This window comes from Pseudophryne corroboree, assembly GCF_028390025.1.
Source record: "Pseudophryne corroboree isolate aPseCor3 chromosome 3 unlocalized genomic scaffold, aPseCor3.hap2 SUPER_3_unloc_10, whole genome shotgun sequence".
Lineage (NCBI taxonomy): Eukaryota > Metazoa > Chordata > Amphibia > Anura > Myobatrachidae > Pseudophryne > Pseudophryne corroboree.
This window is the reverse complement of record NW_026967494.1, coordinates 3,139,358-3,160,559: the sequence shown is the minus strand read 5'-3', so window position 1 is coordinate 3,160,559 and position 21,202 is coordinate 3,139,358. Positions and strand designations below refer to the sequence as shown.

The 21,202-nt window shown below is 47.6% G+C and overlaps 2 protein-coding genes across 2 annotated transcripts in view; one reads left to right on the top strand and one right to left on the bottom strand.

Annotated features, from left to right (window-relative positions):
• Nucleotides 1-21,202, bottom strand: part of LOC134983231 (zinc finger protein 271-like) — a 195,900-nt gene that overhangs the window by 59,474 nt on the left and 115,224 nt on the right. The gene's annotated exons all lie outside the window — the stretch shown is intronic.
• Nucleotides 1-21,202, top strand: part of LOC134983230 (oocyte zinc finger protein XlCOF6-like) — a 74,350-nt gene that overhangs the window by 21,395 nt on the left and 31,753 nt on the right. The gene's annotated exons all lie outside the window — the stretch shown is intronic.

The window sequence follows — 21,202 nt, the reverse complement described above, 5'->3', positions numbered from 1 at the left end:
AGAAGCAGAGCTGGAACACTGCTGGAGTCAGGCGGCACCGCAGGGTGGTAATTGGTGCCGGTCTCTTGGAGAAGCAGAATTCACCAAACAGGAGAGACATGTATGCAAGGATTGACAACCAAAGCACTGACCCTTACCCAGCCCTGGAGCAGGATATTTATACCAGCTGGTGAGCCTGGATTGGCTGGATAATATAGGCAGAGTCCAGACTGCTGCGGATAGGCTGAAAACAACGTGATAAAAAACAAACATGGCGGCGCCTATGTTTGAAACTGGAAGGAAAGTCTGTCTGTACTTTACATGTGGGAATCGGCAGTAATGGCGGCGGAGGCCGCGGAGGGCAGGAGATGCAATAATTTAAACAAATGGATGTTTTGTGTAATGTTGCCATGCCAGCGCTGCTGCAATCAGAGAGGAGAACCTTGAGACACAGATATGCAGTGCGCTGCCCGCAGACAGCGCAGGTGGAATCCAGGCCTGGAACGCCGGGCCAGTCTCAGAAGGCACTTAGCAGGTAAATAATGGGGGTAATAACCCGGATCGTGACAGTGGGAGCACGCCTTCAGACGTTTCACTTGGCGTGGTTTCAGACATCCATAGATGGGTGGATCCGCAATTTAGTGTTCAAAGGTTACAAAATAGAGTTCGATTGTCTTCCACCAATGCGATTTTTCAAGACATGTCTGCCTGTGTCAGGAGACAAGAAGGCGGTTCTGCAGACCATGATTCAGTCTCTCGTAGACTCAGAAGGTTTGATTCCGGTTCCAGATCACCAACAGGGTCAAGGTTACTATTCCAGTCTTTTTGTGGTACCAAAGCTGGATGGTCCTGTCAGACCAATATTGGACCTAAAGGGGCTCAATCAGTACATGACCTACTACAGATTCAAGATGGAATCCCTGCGGTCAGTGACTGCAGGTTTAGAGCCACATAAATTCATGATTTCTCTGGATCTCAAGGATGCGTACTTACACATTCCAATTTGACCACCACATCAGGTGTACTTCAGGTTTGCAGTACAACAAAACCATTATCAATTTCAGGCACTACCATTTGGCCTCTCGTCAGCTCCTCGGGTGTTCACGAAGGAGATGTCTGTGATGATTGCTCACCTCAGATCCCTGGGAGTGATAATAGTTCTGTACTTAGACGATCTGCTCATCAAAGCTCCATCTCAACAGATACTCCTTCAACATAGAAATTGGTGTTGAATCGGCGCTCCACAGTACACACAAACCCAATTAAACTCTGGTAGCTGCTCACCAGTTGTGGACGGGCTGCCCCAACAGATTATCAATAAGATCAAAAAAAGCATAAGACGGGAGCGCTAGGAGAGTCTAATATTACATTTATTGATGAAACAGTGTTTCAAATGCCACATGAATCACAATATAGCCTAGTAAAAAGTATACACATTTATTTAATAAAATACTGTATTAAATACAGCTGCAATGTATCACCTGAATTAAAAAATAAATAGTGAAATTACACTTAATATAACCCGTATTTTGGCCGTGCGTCCACAGACTAAAAGGTCTTATGGATAGGAGACTAGTGAGAGGTACCTCTTAAATAGTCATTGCTGTTAAACTGAATATAGGTGGTCATTCCGAGTTGTTCGCTCGTTGCCGATTTTCGCTATATTGCGATTAGTCGCTTACTGCGCATGTGCAAGGTTCGCAGAGCGCATGCGCTTAGTTATTTTACACAAAAGTTAGGTATTTTACTCACGGCATAACAAGGATTTTTCATCGTTCTGGTGATCGTAGTGTGATTGACAGGAAGTGGGTGTTTCTGGGCGGAAACTCGCCGTTTTCTGGGCGTGTGTGAAAAAACACTGGCATTTCTGGGGAAAACGCGGGAGTGTCTGAAGAAACGGGGGAGTGTCTGGGCGAACGCTGGGTGTGTTTGTGACTTCAAACCAGGAACGAAACTGACTGAACTGATTGCAGTGTAGGAGTAAGTCTGGAGCTACTCAGGAACTGCTAAGAAATTTCTATTCGCAATTATGCTAATCTTTTGTTCGCAATTCTGCTAAGCTAAGATACACTCCCAGAGGGCGGCGGCTTAGCGTGTGCAATGCTGCTAAAAGCAGCTAGTGAGCGAACAACTCGGAATGAGGGCCATAGTCTCTCCTCTCCTCATATAAAAGTCCCTCTGTGATGTTAGAGACGGCTCGGCTTAACCGAGCGGGCAGCGTCTCAATATTTGAATCGTGGACGTTGACACTGAACTACTCATACATACTGATTAGACGGGAACCGATCACTCCTGTTAGACGGTGTCCGATGTGAAGAAAACTGCATAACCGGCTTAGTACAGCGTTTACAACTGAAAAGTTATACGCATGAGGAGAGGAGAGACTATATTCAGTTTAACAGCAATTACTATTTAAGAGGTACCTCTCACTAGTCTCCTATCCATAAGACCTTTTAGTCCGTGGACGCATGGCCAAAATACGGGTTATATTAAGTGTCATTTCACTATTTATTTATATTTTAATTCAGGTGATACATTGCAGCTGTATTTAATATAGTATATTATTAAATAAATGTGTATACTTTTTACTAGGCTATATTGTGATTCATGTGGCATTTGAAACACTGTTTCATTAATAAATGTAATATTAGACTCTCCTAGCGCTCCCTTCTTTTACTCCTTCAACATGACTTACTAACGTACAATGTACTAGTTCAGCACAGTTGAATTGTCAACTTCAAGAAATCAAGTCTGATTCCTTCTCAAAGACTTCAATTCCTAGGAATGATTCTCGACACTGTGGATCAATAAATTTACCTGGCAGAACAGAAAGTACAAAGTATTCATCATCTGGTACAGTTAGTGCTCCAACCACGGACAGTCTCGGTGCATCTGTGCATTCAATTGTTAGGAAAGATGGTGACGTCTTTCTAAGCACTCCAGTTCGGAAGATTTCACTCACGTCCTTTTCAACTGGATGTTCTCGCACAGTGGTCATGCTCGCATCTACAAATTCATCAGATGGTGAGGCTGTCTCCAAGGGCCAGAATATCACTACTCTGGTGGCTCCAAGTACACAATCTCACAGCAAGAAAAAGGTTCAGAGTCTGGAATTGGATTATTCTGATGACAGACGCAAGTCTCAGAGGTTGGGGAGCAGTGGTCCAAAATTGTCAGTTTCGGGGTCTCTGGTCAGACCGAGAAAGTTTACTGTCGATAAATGTCCTGGAACTCAGGGCAATTTACAACACACTGCAACAGGCAGTTCACATGCTCCAATCTCAGACTGTTCAGGTTCAGTCAGACAACGTGACGGCAGTCACATTACAGCAACAAACAAGGAGGAACTCAAAGTCGCATAGCCATGCGGGAAGTTGCTCGAATCCTCAAGTGATATTGTTGGCAGTGTTTATTCCAGGAGTGGACAACTGGGAGGCGGATTATCTCAGCCGTCAGTATTTTCATCCAGGGGAATGGGCATTAAATCCAGAGGTGGGTTTACCCACAGGTGGATCTAATGGCATCTTGCCAAAATCATCAAACACCCCAGTATGTGTCCAGAACGCGAGATCCAAAGGCAGTGGCAGTGGATACTCTCACAATCGCGTATCCGTACAGCCTCGTGTATCGGTTTCCACCTTTTCCACTGCTTCCTCGGTTGCTAAAGCGGATCAAATGAGAGTCCATGATAGTCATATTAGTGACGCCTCATTGGCCCTGGAGAGCGTGGTTCTCGGATCTCAGAGGTCTACTCGCAGACAACCCGTGGACACTCCCGCTACGTCCAGACCTGCTACAACAGGATCCATTCCTGTACCCCGATTTAGCGCTGCTGCGTTTGATGGGGTGGCTGTTGAAACCACTCTCTTGAGATGAGAGGGCATTCCAGAATCGGTTATACCAACCATGTTACATGCTAGAAAGAGAAAGCCAGTAACGGCAGCTCATTATCACAGGATTTGGCATGCCTGTATAGGGTGGTGTGAAGCTTGGAATTTTCCGACATCAAGTTATCCTTTCAAGTTATCCCGTCTTTTGCTATTTTTACAGACTGGGTTTGATGGAGAACTGCGTTTATCTACACTAAAGGTGCAGGTCTCTGCCTTGTCAATTTACTTTCAAAGGCGTTTGGCCCTTTTGCCAACTGTTCACACTTTCCTGCAAGGTGTCCTCAGAGTACAACCTCCATTTATACCACCTACAGCGCCATGGGATTTGAATCTGGTTTTAGATTTTTTACAGTCTTCAAATTTTGAACCCTTGCAACAAGTGGATGTTAAGTTTCTGACTTGGAATACAGTTTTTCTCCTAGCCTTAGCTTCAGCAAAGCATGTTTCAGAATTGGGTTCCCTTGTCCTGCAAGCCACCGTATCTGGTGTTTCATGATGATAGAGCGGAACTTCGGACGAATCCCGCTTTCCTACCAAAGGTAGTATCTTCTTTTCAAATCAATTAACCAATCGTAGTTCCGGTATTATCAGAGGGTGCAGGAACTCCAGCTACATTGGATGTGGTACGCGTACCCCGCATTTATGTAGCCCAAACATCAACAGTACGTAAAACGGATACGTTCTTTGTTCTCTATGATGCAGTCAAGATAGGTTGGCCAGCTTCCAAACAGACCTTGGCCAGATAGATTAACTTGACCATTCGTCAGGTGCACTTTCATGCTAGTCTAACACCGACTGCATGTGTCAGCACATTCCTTGCGTTCTGTGGGAACGTCATGGGAGCAGGTCATGGAGCTTTTATGACGCAACTTTGCCGTGCGGCTACATGGTCATCAGTGCACACGTTTGTGCGCTTTTACAAGTTTAATACGTTTGCGGCATCAGCATCTAGCTTTGGCCGTCTAGTGTTACAGGTGCCAAACAGCTCTCCCGCCCAAGGGGGAAACTTTGGTATGTCCCAAGAGTACTCCAGTGACCCCTAGTGGATGAAAAAATAGGATATTGGTACTTACCAGATAAATCCTTTACTTTGAATCCACAGGGGGCACTGGACGCCCACCGAGAGCAGTTTCACCTGTCTTGTGGTAAGTTCAGTAGATCTTATGGTAACGGATTCTCACCAACTTGCTCAATTGTTAAGGTGATTGTTATCTATTGTCGCGTCAACTGTTCAGTTGTCCATTTCATTATGTGTCAACTTTATCGTTGTCCGTTATGTTATAATGTTATATGTAATTCTCTAATGTTCATCCTATCTATTGCTCCTGTTTGGCTCAGTAAAAACACTGAGGTACCTTGGTGTATGGAGGAGGTGGAGGGTTACTAATTTAAATATTTAAATGTGCCTGTCCCTGCTAACACACCGTCCATATCTCAAGAGTACTCCAGTGCCCCCTTTGGATTCAAAGAAAATAATTTATCTGGTAAGAACCAAAATCCTATTATTATCCCCAAGCAGCACTAAGGTGTCCAAGGGGGAGACCGGGCGGTGGCAGTAGTGGTGGGGCGATGGTGGGTGGCAGTAGTGGGGGGAACAGGGCGTGGCAGTATTGGGGAGAGAGTGTGGTGGCAGTAGTGGGGAAAGACAGGGTGGGTGGCAGTAGTGGGGGGAGACAGGGTGGGTGTCAATAGTGGTGGGAGACAGGGTGGTGGCAGTAGTGGGGGGAGATGGGGCGGGTGGCAGTTGTGTGGGGAGACAGGGTGGTGGCAGTAGTGGGGGAAGACAGGGCGGTGGCAGTCTGGGGAGACAGGGCGGGTGGCAATAGTGGTGGGGAGATGGGTGGCAGTAGTGGGGGGAGACAAGGCGGATGCAGTAGTGGGGGGGAGACAGGGCATGGCAGTATTGGGGGAGAGAGTGCGGTGGCAGTAGTGGGGGAAGACAGGGTGAGTGGCAGTAGTGGGGGGAGACTGGGCGGGTGGCAATAGTGATGGGGAAACAGGGTGGTGGCAGTAGTGGGGGGAGATTGGGTGGGTGGCAGTTGTGTGGGGAGACATGACAGTGGCAGTAGTGGGTGTAGACAGGGTGGTGGCAGTAGGGGGATGAGACAGGGCGTGTGGCAATAGTGGTGGGGAGACGGGTGGCAGTAGTGGGGGGAGACGGTGGGTGGCAGTAGTGGGGGGAGACAGGGCGGGTGGCAGTAGTGCAGGGAGACAGGGTGGATGGCAGTAGTGGGTGAGATGGTGGGAGGCAGTAGTGGGGGGAGACAGGGTGGATGGCAGTAGTGGGTGAGATGGTGGGAGGCAGTAGTGGGGGGAGACAGGGCGGGTGGTCACAGTGCAGTACCAGGGGCTGCTGGAGGCAGTAAAGAGTTGTATGGGTCCCGCACAGAACCAGTTGATAATTAGACTTAATGATGATTCTGCTTCCTTATTTCTAATGAATCCCTTGTGTGTGTTACTGTTATTTGCTGTGTCAGCCTTTATGTGTGTTCTGTGTAATAATCCTGAAAGTAGTGCTGCTACCGATCTCATATCATTTGTAGTAACTTGGAAAAGATGAGATATGAGGTGCACTCTGGAAGCTTATAGGGGGTTAATCAGAGATGAACGCAGATGTGACATCACGCAGCCTCCCCGGAAAATGGTACCGGCCCGCCCGCGTTCACCCCTCAGGGATGTGACCGCAATGTATGTGTCCGCACGGCCGCTGCGCATGTGCATTGTGCCACCACCTGCAAACTGCTGCGGCCCGCTGTTGCGGCTGGGTCTGAATGACCCCCATAGACTGTTGTGCAGAGTAAAGTATTTTTAATGTTTAATACACAGATTTTTCTCTATATTTTAAAGATATGAAATAAAGTCGTTTAAAAACAAAATATTTCCATTGAGTCTTTTTATGTGTCTGTGTATTATCTTATTTCCAGATAATTGTCGCTATGGTGACAGAAACAATTTCCTGTTAATGTGTCACTTGTAGTGTTACTTTTGTGTCCACATAATATCAGTGTTGCTGTGTATAAATACCCGTCTGGTGTATAAAGGTGGGTACACACGCTGCCATTGTGACTGTGCGATTCCCCTTGAACTGGGCGGAGCCCAGAACCACCAGTAGTGACTGTATGTACTTGTGATTGTGGCTATGTGTGATTGTGACATATCATGTGAATAGTGGGTGACATTACAGGGGGGGGGGGGGTGTCTCTGTAAGTAAATAGTGGCAGACATTTTATATCAGTGCATTTATGTGGAGTGGGGGCAGTGGCCTGTCAGGAAGCTGCAATTACATCATGTGACTTCCTCTGGTTTCCATATTCCCCTCTGGGGGGGGGGGGGTGTGTGTGTGTGTGTGTGTGTGTGTGTGTGTGTGTGTGTGTGTGTGTGTGTGTGTGTGTGTGTGTGTGTGTGTGTGTGTGTGTGTATAATACACTGCTCAAAAAAATAAAGGGAACACTTAAACAACACAATGTAACTCCATGTCAGTCACACTTCTGTGAACTCAAACTGTCCACTTAGAAAGCAACACTAATTGACAATCAATTTCACATGCTATTGTGCAAATAGGTGGAAATTATAGACAATTAGCAAGACACCCCCAATACAGGAGTTGTTCTGCAGGTGGTGACCACAGACCACTTCTCAGCTCCTATGTTTTCTGGCTGATGTTTTGGTCACTTTTGAAAGCTGGCGGTGCTTTCACTCTAGTGGTAGCATGAGACGGAGTCTACAACCCACACAAGTGGCTCAGGTAGTGCTGCTCATCCAGGATGGCACATCAATGCGAGCTGTGGCAAGAAGGTTTGCTGTGTGTGTCATCGTAGAGCATGGAGAGCATGGAGGCGCTACCAGGAGACAGGCCAGTACATCAGGAGCTGTGGAGGAGGCCGTAGGAGGGCAACAACCCAGCAGCAGGACCGCTACCTCCGCCTTTGTGCAAGGAGGAACAGGAGGAGCACTGCCAGAGCCCTGCAAAATGACCTCCAGCAAGCCACAAATGTGCATGTGTCTACTCAAATGATCAGAAACAGACTCCATGAAGGTGGTATGAGGGCCCAACGTCCACAGGTGGTCGTTGTGCTTACCGCCCAACACCGTGCAGGAAGTTTGGCATTTGCCAGAGAACACCAAGATTGGCAAATGCGCCACTGGCGCCCTGTGCTCTTCACAGATGAAAGCAGGTTCTTACTGAGCACATGTGACAGACGTGACAGTCTGGAGACGCCAAGGAGAACGTTCTGCTGCCTGCAACATCCTCCAGCATTACCGGTTTAGCAGTGGGTCAGTAATGGTGTGGGGTGGCATTTCTTTGGGGGGCTGCACAGCCCTCCATGTGCTCGCCAGAGGTAGCCTGACTGCCATTAGGTACCGAGATGAGATCCTCACACCCCATGTGAGACCATATGCTGGTGCAGTTGGCCCTGGGTTCCTCCTAATGCAAGACAATGCTAGACCACATGTGGCTGGAGTGTGTCAGCAGTTCCTGCAAGACGAAGGCATTGATGCTATGGACTGGCCTGCCCGTTCCCCAGACCTGAATCCAATTGAGCACATCTGAGACATCATGTCTCGCTTCATCCACCAATGCCACTTTGTAGCACAGACTGTCCAGGAGTTGGTGGATGCTTTAGTCCAGGTCTGGTAGGAGATCGCTCAGGAGACCATCCGCCACCTCATCAGGAGTAGGGTGGCCAATCCCGGGATCGGCGGGATCCCGGGATTTAGGCCCAAAAATGGCCGGGATTCAATCCCGGGATTGGAAGCTCCAATCCCGGGGATTGAGGGATCAGCGTTGAGCGTCCACAGGACGCTCAGACGCTGCCCGGCTTCCTCCTTCCGGGTCCCCAGCGCAGCGTGAGAGGTCACGCTGCGCTGTCAGAAGCCGTCAGCAGCGATGAAAGGATGATCCCCGCCCGCCCTCGGTATATGGTAAGTTATATGTGCGGGTGGGCGGGGCGGGGTGGGGCGAGGGGTCGGCCACCTATCTAAAAGCCAATCCCGGGAATCCCGGGTATCCCGGGAATCCCGGGATTGGCCATTTTTCAATCCCGATCCCCGGGATTGAAAAAAAGGCCCAGGATTGGCTTCCCTAATCAGGAGCATGCCCAGGCATTGTAGGGAGGTCATACAGGCACATGGAGGCCGCACACACTACTGAGCCTCATTTTGACTTGTTTTAAGGACATTACATCAAAGTTGGATCAGCCTGTAGTGTGTTTTTCCACTTTAATTTTGAGTGTGACTCCAAATCCAGACCTCCATGGGTTAATAAATTTGATTTCCATTGATAATTTGTGTGTGATTTTGTTGTCAGCACATTCAACTATGTAAAGAACAAAGTATTTCAGAAGAATATTTCATTCATTCAGATCTAGGATGTGTTATTTTAGTGTTCCCTTTATTTTTTTGAGCAGTGTATGTATAATCTAGCAGATGTACAGCACTCAGGTATATATAATTTCTCTGACGTCCTAGTGGATGCTGGGAACTCCGTAAGGACCATGGGGAATAGCGGCTCCGCAGGAGACTGGGCACATCTAAAGAAAGCTTTAGGATCACCTGGTGTGCACTGGCTCCTCCCCCTATGACCCTCCTCCAAGCCTCAGTTAGATTTCTGTGCCCGACGAGAAGGGTGCACACTAGGGGCTCTCCTGAGCTCTTTGTGAAAGTTTTAGTTTAGGTTTATTATTTTCAGTGAGACCTGCTGGCAACAGGCTCACTGCATCGAGGGACTAAGGGGAGAAGAAGCGAACTCACCTGCGTGCAGAGTGGATTGGGCTTCTTAGGCTACTGGACATTAGCTCCAGAGGGACGATCACAGGTTCAGCCTGGATGGGTCCCGGAGCCGCGCCGCCGGCCCCCTTACAGAGCCAGAAGAGCGAAGAGGTCCGGAAAAATCGGCGGCAGAAGACGATCCGGTCTTCAGATAAGGTAGCGCACAGCACCGCAGCTGTGCGCCATTGCTCTCAGCACACTTCACACTCCGGTCACTGAGGGTGCAGGGCGCTGGGGGGGGCAGCGCCCTGAGACGCAATAAATCGATAAAAACATTATATGGCTAAAATAAATGCATCACATATAACTCCTGGGCTATATGGATGCATTTAACCCCTGCCAAAACATACAGAAAAAGGATGATAAGGACGCCGAGAAAGGGGCGGAGCCTATCTCCTCAGCACACTGGCGCCATTTTCCCTCACAGCTCAGTTGGAGGGAAGCTCCCTGGCTCTCCCCTGCAGTCACTACACTACAGAAAGGGGTTAAAAAAGAGAGGGGGGCACAAATTAGGCGCAGTATAAACAATACAGCAGCTATAAAGGGAAAAACACTTATATAAGGTTATCCCTGTATATATATAGCGCTCTGGTGTGTGCTGGCAAACTCTCCCTCTGTCTCCCCAAAGGGCTAGTGGGGTCCTGTCCTCTATCAGAGCATTCCCTGTGTGTGTGCTGTGTGTCGGTACGTTTGTGTTGACATGTATGAGGAGAAAAATGATGTGGAGACGGAGCAGATTGTCTGTAATAGTGTTGTCACCCCCTAGGGGGTCGACACCTGAGTGGATGAACTGTTGAAATTGCGTGACAGTGTCAGCTTTGTATAAAAGACAGTGGTTGACATGAGACAGCCGGCTACTCAGCTTGTGCCTGTCCAGACGTCTCATACAGGGGCTCTAAAGCGCCCGTTACCTCAGATACAGACGCCGACACGGGTACTGACTCCTGTGTCGACGGTGAAGAGACAACCGTGATTTCCAATAGGGCCACACATTGCATGATTGAGGCAATGGAAAAAGTTTACACTTTTCTGATAATATGAATACCACCAAAAAAAAAAAAAAAGAGGTGTGTGATGATGCGTGGGTTTCCCCCCGATAACAATTGATAATTTCTAAAAAGTTATTGGCAGTATACCTTTTCCCGCCAGAGGTTAGGGTGCGTTGGGAAACACCCCCTAGGGGGGATAAGGCGCTCACACGCTTGTAACAACAAGGGCTCTACCCTCTCTTGAGATGGCCGCTCTTAAGGATCCTGCTGATAGAAAGCAGGAGCGTATCCTAAAATGTATTTACACACATACTGGTGTTATACTGCGACCAGCAATCGCCTCAGCCTGGATGTGCAGTGCTGGGTTGGCGTGGTCGGATTCCCTGACTGGAAATATGATATCCTAGATAAGGACAGTATATTATTGCCTATAGAGCAATTAAAAGATGCATTTCTATATATGCATGATGCACAGCGGAATAATTGCCGACTGGCATCAAGTATAAGTGCGTTGTCCAAATTCTACCAGTAAAGTGGTCAGGTGATGCGGATTCCAAACGGCATTTGGAAGTATTGCCTTAAAAGAGGGGATGTACCCCAGGTCGCCTCTCAAAATAAGACGCCGTATTATCAGGCGCAGTCCTGGTTGGCAAGCGGACAAAAGGGTTCCTCTTTTCTGCTCGTGACAGAGGGAGAGGAAAATGGCTGCAGAGATCAGCCAGTTCCAAGGAACAGAAACCCTTTTCCGCCTCTGCCAAGCCCTCAGTATGACGCTAGGGCTTTACAAGTTCAGGTACGGTGGGGTCCCGTTCTCAATGAATTTCAGTGCGCAGTGGGCTCACTCGCAAGTAGACCCCTGGATCCTTCAGATAATATTTCAGGGGTACAAATTGGAATTCGAGACGTATTCCCCTCGCCGTTTCCAAAAGTCTGTTTTACCGACGTCTCCCGCTGACAGGGAGGCAGTTTTGGAAGCCATTCACAAGCTGTATTCCCAGCAGGTGATAATCAAGGTACCCCTCCTGCAACAGGGAACGGGGTATTATTCCACACTATTGTGGTACCGAAGCCAGACGGCTCGGTGAGACCGATTTTAAAATCTAAAATCTAAAATCTTTGAACACTTGCATACAGAGGTTCAAATTCAAAATTGAGTCACTCAGAGCAGTGATTGCAAACCTGGAAGAAGGGGACTACATGATGTCTCGGGACATCAAGGATGCTTACCTTCATGTCAAAATGTACCCTTCTCACCAAGGGTATTTCAGGTTATGGTACAGAACTGTATCAGTTCGGACGCTGCCGTAGGGATGGTCCACGGCACCCCGGGTCTTTACTGAAGTAATGACCGTAATGATGATATTCCTTCGAAGGAAGGGAATTTTAGTTATCCTTTACTTGGACGTTTCCCTGATAAGGGTAAGATCCAGGGAACAGTTGGATATCGGTGTAGCACTATATCAGGTAGTGTTGCGGCAGCACGATTGGATTCTCAATATTCCAAAATCGCAGCTGGTTCCGACGACTTGTCTTCTGTTCCTAGGGATGATCCTGGACACAGTCCAGAAAGAAGGTGGTTCTCCCAGAGGAGAAAGCCAGGGAGTTATCCGAGCTAGTCAGGAACCTCCTAAAACCGAACCAAGTCTCAGTGCATCAATGCACAAGGGTTCTGGGTAAAAATGGTGGCTTCCTACGAAGCAATCCCATTCGGCAGATTCCACGCACAGTGGAACCTACTGGACAAATGGTCCGGGTCGCATCTTCAGATGCTTCAGCGGATAATCCTGTCACCAGGGACAAGGGTATCCCTCCTGTGGTGGTTGCAGAGTGCTCATCTTCTAGAGGGCCGCAGATTCGGCATTCGGGACTGGGTCCTGGTGGCCACGGATGCCAGCCTGCGAGGCTGGGGAGCAGTCACACAGGGAAGGAATTTCCAGGGCTTATGGTCAAGCCTGGAGACATCTCTTCATATAAACATTCTGGAACTAAGGGCCATTTACAATGCCCTAAGTCAAGCGAAACCCCTGCTTCAGGGTCAGGCGGTATTGATCCAATCGGACAACATCACGTCAGTCGCCCACGTAAACAGACAGGGCGGCACGAGAAGCAGGAGGGCAATGGCAGAAGCTGCAAGGATTTTCGCTGGGCGGAAAATCATGTGATAGCACTGTCAGCAGTGTTCATTCCGGGAGTGGACAACTGGGAAGCAGACTTCCTCAGCAGACACGACCTTCACCCGGGAGAGTGGGGACTTCACCCAGAAGTCTTCCACCTGATTGTAAACCGTTGGGAAAAACCAAAGGTGGACATAATGGCGTCCCGTCTAAACAAAAAACTGGACAGATATTGCGCCAGGTCAAGGGACCCTCAGGCAATAGCGGTGGACGCTCTGGTAACACTGTGGGTGTACCAGTCAGTGTATGTGTTCCCTCCTCTGCCTCTCATACCAAAAGTACTGAGAATCATAAGAAGGAGAGGAGTAAGAACTATACTCGTGGTTCCGGATTGGCCAAGAAGGACTTGGTATCCGGAACTTCAAGAGATGCTCACGGACGAACCGTGGCCTCTACCTCTAAGAAAGGACCTGCTCCAGCAGGGGCCTTGTCTGTTCCAAGACTTACCGCGGCTGCGTTTGACGGCATGGCGGTTGAACGCCGGATCCTGAAGGAAAAAGGCATTCCAGATGAAGTCATCCCTACCCTGGTCAAGGCCAGGAAGGACGTAACCGCAAAACATTATCACCGCATTTGGCGAAAATATGTTGCGGGGGGTGAGGCCAAGAAGGCCCCTACAGAGGAATTTCAACTGGGTCGTTTCCTCCATTTCCTGCAAACAGGACTGTCTATGGGCCTAAAATTAGGGTCCATTAAGGTTCAAATTTCGGCCCTGTCGATTTTCTTCCAAAAAGAACTGGCTTCAGTGCCTGAAGTTCAGACATTTGTAAAAGGGGTACTGCATATACAGCCTCCTTTTGTGCCTCCAGTGGCACCTTGGGATCTCAATGTTGTGTTGAGTTTCCTAAAGTCACATTGGTTTGAACCACTCACCACTGTGGACTTAAAATATCTCACATGGAAGTGACGAGTTAGCCCTGGCTTCAGCCAGGCGTGTGTCAGAATTGGCGGCTTTATCATATAAAAGCCCTTACTTAATATTTCATTCTGACAGGGCAGAATTGAGGACTTGTCCTCAATTTCTACCTAAGGTGGTTTCTGCATTTCACATGAACCAACCTATTGTGGTACCTGCGGCTACTAAGGACTTGGAGGATTCCAAGTTGCTTGACGTGGTCAGGGCCCTGAAAATATATGTTTCCAGGACGGCTGGAGTCAGAAAATCTGACTCGCTGTTTATCCTGTATGCACCCAACAAACTGGGTGCTCCTGCTTCTAAGCAGACGATTGCTCGTTGGATTTGTAGTACAATTCAGCTTGCACATTCTGTGGCAGGCCTGCCACAGCCAAAAATCTTAAAATGCCCACTCCACAAGGAAGGTGGGCTCATCTTGGGCAGCTGCCCGAGGGGTCTCGGCTTTACAACTTTGCCGAGCAGTTACTTGGTCAGGAGCAAATACGTTTGTAAAATTCTACAAATTTGATACCCTGGCTGAGGAGGACCTGGAGTTCTCTCATTCGGTGCTGCAGAGTCATCCGCACTCTCCCGCCCGTTTGGGAGCTTTGGTATAATCCCCATGGTCCTTACGGAGTTCCCAGCATCCACTAGGACGTCAGAGAAAATAAGAATTTACTTACCGATAATTCTATTTCTCGTAGTCCGTAGTGGATGCTGGGCACCCATCCCAAGTGCGGATTGTCTGCAATACTGGTACATAATTATTGTTACCAAAAAATTCGGGTTATTGTTGTAGTGAGCCATCTTTTCTAGAGGCTCCTCTATTATCATGCTGTTAACTGGGTTCAGATCACAAGTTGTACAGTGTGATTGGTGTGGCTGGTATGAGTCTTACCCGGGATTCAAAATCCTTCCTTATTGTGTACGCTCGTCCTGGCACAGTATCCTAACTGAGGCTTGGAGGAGGGTCATAGGGGGAGGAGCCAGTGCACACCAGGTGATCCTAAAGCTTTCTTTAGATGTGCCCAGTCTCCTGCGGAGCCGCTATTCCCCATGGTCCTTACGGAGTTCCCAGCATCCACTACGGACTACGAGAAATAGAATTATCGGTAAGTAAATTCTTATTTATATACGGCGTATAGGTCAGCCATCACACACAGGGCAGATTTTATATATATATATTATATATATAATCTAGCAGATGTGCGGCACTCAGGTATATAAAACTTGCAGGTATCAACGTTTCAATTTTATGAAAATTGTCATCAGGATAATCAAGAACAAACAATGTATTCACCTTATATCCCCCCAATTGTGAACAGCAGCGGCGCCCGTCTGGCAGGACCCGCCCAACGGCCGAGACGCTGGGAGATGACGTAAATACTTAATGCGTTATACTCATCATCCTGGAGACCCGTCACCATGGAAACCCGAGATAGTGACCCTGATACAAATAACAGTAATGTAACACAGGACAGCAGAGAGAAATCACATAATAACACATGATATACATGCCTATGGACAAAAAGTCTCACGGCAGCTAAATGGCTAGAAAATAAATACTATATATGGGGGATGGCTCAATAATGCAGCTATATAACTATGTGAGCCTATAGTAGATGCCTTATAGTGACCAAAGGTCATGGGATAAGGTTATATAATTATATGTACTAATAATGAGTGGAGTAGAGGGAAAACACACTGGCAAAACAGATTCATGACTAGATAGCTAATGGGTCAATGAATCTCACATTTAAAGCTACAGGTGCTACATAATAGTGCAGGCTATTGAAAACATGCTAGTGACACGGCCTCATTCACACCCCGAGTGGTGATGACGTCCAATTTTTTGATCCATCTTGTCTCACATCTTAACAATGCTCGATGTCTGTCCCCTCTCCTAATTTTGGGGGCTACATGATCGATCATTCGATATTTGAGGCTAGCAAGCGAGTGCCGTGCTTCCACAAAGTGGCGTGCCACCGGTTGGTCGCTGGTTCCATTGGTTAAGGCTGCTCTAATAGTAGAGCGATGAGTGGTCATCCTCTCCTTGAATTTTCTTATCATATTGCCTATGTAACACAAGCCACAGGGGCAAACTATCCGATATACCACGTAGGTGGATTCGCAAGTCAAGTGATGTTGTATCCTAATTTTGTAGCCCAAATGCGGATGACAGAATGTGTCACCTATGATGAGATGCCTACAGGTGGTACATGAGCATCTGAAGCATCCTGCTTTTAGTGGAGCTAACAGGCGATTATCATAGGGATGATTTTTAGTGGAGATGTCTGTCTTGACCAAGATGTCCCTCAAATTCCTGGCTCGCTTGTAGCAAGGCATGATGTCTGTAGATTGTAGATCTAACTTATTGTCCGTTTGAATCACGTGCCAGTTTTTCTTAGTCACTCTGTTTGTTATTACTGAAGTGGCATTAAATCACTCTTACATGGAAATTTTGATTTAGCCTCTGATGTAGCGCTCTTATGTAGTAATTTGGTACGGTCCATCTGTAACACTTTATATTTGGTTTCGATCAGCTGCTTGATATACCCTCGCATAACCAGTCATTGAATCAAATCATCGATCTGTGTCTCGGTCATCTTGATATTATTGTTGGATCCTATGAATTCTGATCATTTGTGAATATGGCAGTCCAAATTTTAACCCTCTTGGATGACAACTGGAGGCATGCAGGAACGTATTCCTATCTGTGGGTTTGGAGAATACTGTGGTACTAATCAGAGCATTGTTGATAGAAATCCTTACATCCAAAAAGTCAATGCTACTTTCCTCCATTTGATATGTAAGCTTGACAGGGCTGTCAGAGGCATTGTGTGCGTCCAAGATTTCTTTCAGGCTGCTGGATTGGCCCTTCCAAATGCTTAGTACATTGTCGATAAACTTCTTATGTGTAAGGTATATAAGGTGAGTACATTGTTTATTCTTGTTTATCCTGACAACAATTTTTATAAAATGTAAACATTGATACCTGCAAGTAGTGCTGTTTGAAGTTTCATATACCTGAGTGCTGCACATATGCTAGATTTTATATATATATATATATATATATATATATATATATATATAAAATCTGCCCTGTGTGTGCCAACCGGCCTATACGTCGTATATAATTATGTGTCCTGCCCCGTGTATATAATTATGTGTCCTGCCCCGTGTATATAATTATGTGTCCTGCCCCGTGTATATAATTATGCGTCCTGCCCCGAGTATATAATTATGCGTCCTGCCCCGTGTATATAATTATGCGTCCTGCCCCGTGTATATAATTATGCGTCCTGCCCCGTGTATATAATTATGTGTCCTGCCCCGAGTATATAATTATGTGTCCTGCCCCGTGTATATAATTATGTGTCCTGCCCCGTGTATATAATTATGTGTCCTGCCCCGTGTATATAATTATGTGTCCTGCCCCGAGTATATAATTATGTGTCCTGCCCCGTGTATATAACTATGTGTCCTGCCCCGTGTATATAACTGTGTGTCCTGCCCCGTGTATATAATTATGTGTCCTGCCCCGTGTATATAAATATGTGTCCTGCCCCGTGTATATATTTATGCGTCCTGCCCCGTGTATATAATTATGTGTCCTGCCCCGTGTATATAATTATGTGTCCTGCCCCGTGTATATAATTATGCGTCCTGCCCCGTGTATATAATTATGTGTCCTGCCCCGTGTATATAATTATGCATCCTGCCTCGTGTATATAACTATGCGTCCTGCCCCGTGTATATAATTATGTGTCCTGCCCCGTGTATATAATTATGTGTCCTGCCCCGTGTATATAATTATGTGTCCTGCCCCGTGTATATATTTATGTGTCCTGCCCCGTGTATATAACTGTGTGTCCTGCTCCGTGTATATATTTATGTGTCCTGCCCCGTGTATATAATTATGCGTCCTGCCCCGTGTATATAATTATGTGTCCTGCCCCGTGTATATATTTATGTGTCCTGCCCCGTGTATATAACTGTGTGTCCTGCTCCGTGTATATAACTATGTGTCCTGCCCCGTGTATATAATTATGTGTACTGCCCCGTGTATATAATTATGCGTCCTGCCCCGTGTATATAATTATGCGTCCTGCCCACGTCTAGTGCGCACTTCTACATTCCTATACCAGTGATGGGTGTCACATGCAGATAACTGGGCGACAATATACTCTGGGTGAAATTTGTTACAGCATGTCTTCAGGAACGCTGGGTTTAGCCTCCCTGTATACCTTTCCTAAGGGCCAGGTTATACAGCTCTGACTCCTACCTACCCCTGTGGTGCTGAGTAGTTGAGTAAGTGCCCATTGCAGTTGTATCATTTATCGCATTGTTTGTGACTTGTGCTAGTCCTGCTGTCTGACTTTAATACTATTTTGTTATATATACGTATTATATCTCTTTTCTGTCCCTCTCAAACCTTTGGATTGTTATGTTCCTAAACTAAATCAAGCTGACCAACTTGCTTCTCGCCTAGAACCTGCACAAGTACAACAACCACCTTGGGTGGCTTCTTTTGTGCAGGTTTTGACGCGTATAGCGGATCACTTGGCTACACCTGCTATACCTCCAGCTACAGGGTTTCCTCCACAGCCTCCATGGGGAGATGTGTCCTCACATTCAGTCCAGGATTTATCTCAGACCTCTGCGGCCTTTCAGCAGATGTTACCGGCTGACAAGTCTGTGGAAGGGAAAGCACGCAGACGTCTGACACCGTCCTCACAGTCTACACAGCTTTCAGGATGTGAGATGTCATCAGAAGATGAGGCTGACTCCTCCCTTCCTGAGTCCCCCTCAGGTGAAGAAGATTGTCTCAGTGGATGTGCCCGCATTGATTCACGTGGTAAAGTCCATATTGACAATAGAAGAACAGGAGCCACCATCAAAGTCTAAGACTCCAGTCTTAGCTGAATACCCGCAATCAGATCAGCTTACTGAAATCATGCAGGAAGCATGGGGTACACCAAATAAGAGGTTTACACTGCCAAAGAAAATGGCTTCTTTTTACCCTCTTCCACCGGTAGAATGTGCTTAATGGGAACTACCTCCCACAGTTGATGCTCATGTGGCACGTCTAGTGCGCACTTCTACATTTCTATACCAGTGATGGGGAATCTTTGGCACTCCAGCTGTTGCTGAACTACACATCCCAGCATGCCCTACTACAGTGTTAGCATGACCAAATAGCAAAACTGTAGCAAGGCATGCTGGGATGTGTAGTTCAACAACAGCTGGAGTGCCAAAGGTTCCCCATCACTGGCCTATTCCATAAAAGTCTTCTTTGAAAGACCTGACAGACAGAAAAGTTGAAACCGGTCTTAAATCCATTTTTCCCTTACGGGGGCAATTACAAGACCAGCTATGGCCTTAGCATGGGTGGCCAAGGCTGTTGCAGGCTGGGTGGATGCATTTAGAGGATAGTCTCTCGGTGAACGCCACAAGAGAACAGTTATCCTATATAACAAATATAAGGCAAGCAGCTGCCGAGTTGGAATAAGTGGCCTTAGGTACAGGCCTACAAGCTTCCCAAGCTTCAGCTACCTCAGTAGTAGCCAGCCGAGCAGTGTGGCTACGGCCCTGGAAGAGGGCTTCAGAATCCAAGAAGACGTTGGAATCCCTCCCTTTGCTGAAGATATTCTGTTTGGAATGGAATTGGAGAAAATAGTGTCCATCTTAGTAGCTTCTAAATCAGCGTTTCTGCTCTCAACATCAACTTCTAAACCGAAATCCTCTGCTTTCCGGTCCTTTCAGACCCAGGTCAAAGCAAAAGGACAAGCTTATTCCAGACAGTGTCAATCAACCGTTTCAATCAAAACCATTACATGACTGGGCAGCCAGACGTCTGAATTCCAAATCAGAAGACATACCCTCCACCTGACCGCGCGGGCCTCCACCTGTGAGACCCCTGGGTGGGAGGCAGACTTCTGCAGTTTGCACAGGTATGGTGTCAGTCCACCACAGATACCGGGGTGCAAGAAGTGGTTGCTTAGAGATCTTAGTGGTAAAATGGAAGTGTATTTCATATATGCAGCAGCTGTGTATTGTGTGACTCACGTTACGCGTTTCACTGCAACTGGCACCTTCATGGGAGGATGCCAGAGAAGTAGTCTCACCTTGTCAGAGTAATGAGTAAGGGGTATATTTACTAAGGTACGGCTTTTTAGAAGTAGAGATGTTGCCCATAGCAACCATTCAGATTTTACTTACCATTTATCTAGCACCTATTAGGGCAGGCATTCCCACGGTCCTCAAGGCACACCAACAGTGCAGGTTTTAGTGATATCCAGGTTGCAGCACAGATGGTTACATCAAAATAACTGAGCTACTAATTAAGTCACCTGTGCTCAAGCCTGGATATCACTAAAACCAGGACTGTTATAGGCGATTTCACTGCACGATATGAACGATCTCGTTCATTAATGAACGAGATATCGTTCATATCGTGCAGTGTGGAGTCCCCAGCGATGAACGATGCGTGGCCCCGTGCTCGTTCATCGCTGGGGCCATGTCGGCTGTGCATGCAGGCCAATATGGACGAGATCGTCCATATTTGCCTGCAAGTCTACGGAGCCGGGTGACGGGGGGATTGAAGAAACTTCACTCCCCCGGTCACTGCCCTCCCGCCGCCGGGTCGCTTGTCGGCCGTCGGGCACCTTGGCGGCGCATCGCCGAATGTGTAGGGCCCCTTAGTGTGCCTTGAGGACCGTGGTTGGGAATGCCTGTATTAGAGGATAAAAGCTAGACCCCGGTTTGGTTGCTATGTGTCATGAGGTGAGTACTCACTGCCGCTGAGTCCGGGGTCTGGCCGCTGTCGGTATGGCTGCCATGGTGCTAGGGTTGGTTCTATTTCGGAGTGGCTGAAGGGACCTTCTGACGTATCTAGGGGAGGAGACACGTCACCAGGGGGAGGAGCTACGGGCGAACAGAGTACCAGAAAAGTTCGCTCGCCACGCTTCGGGCTCGGTGGCTCGCTCCGCTCCGCTCGCCACCTGATTACTAAAGGTAATAGTTGGTGGCGTGGATAGTAGAGGAACTATCCCGCTGGCGTAGCTCCTCCCCCTTGTGTCGTAACTCCTCCCCCAAATGGAAAAGGTCCCTTAGCCCACTTGATTCTAGCATCTACCATGGTGCTAGTGTGGCTGCAGGGAGGGGGCGGGGCGGTCAGCAGTGAGGATTTTGTGACTTCTGGGAGACCAGGAATATTGAGAATCAGGTAGGCTGCAGTGCTTGTGTGTTTGCAGCACAGGAGGCGGCCATGTTGGAGACCAGTTTATGCTGTACCACTGGGGTAAGTGGTTAGCCAATCCTGTGGCTTCACTTCCTATAAATAAGCTTAGCATTAGGCACTCTCTTCCAGTGCTATGTTGTTACTAGACAGCCAATACAAGGGCCAATATAGCTACATTCCCCCCATGCACCCCTGTCACTACATCCCCCCCCCCCCCCCATCGGCCCCTGTGACCACATCCCCCCCATTGGGCCCATCACCCC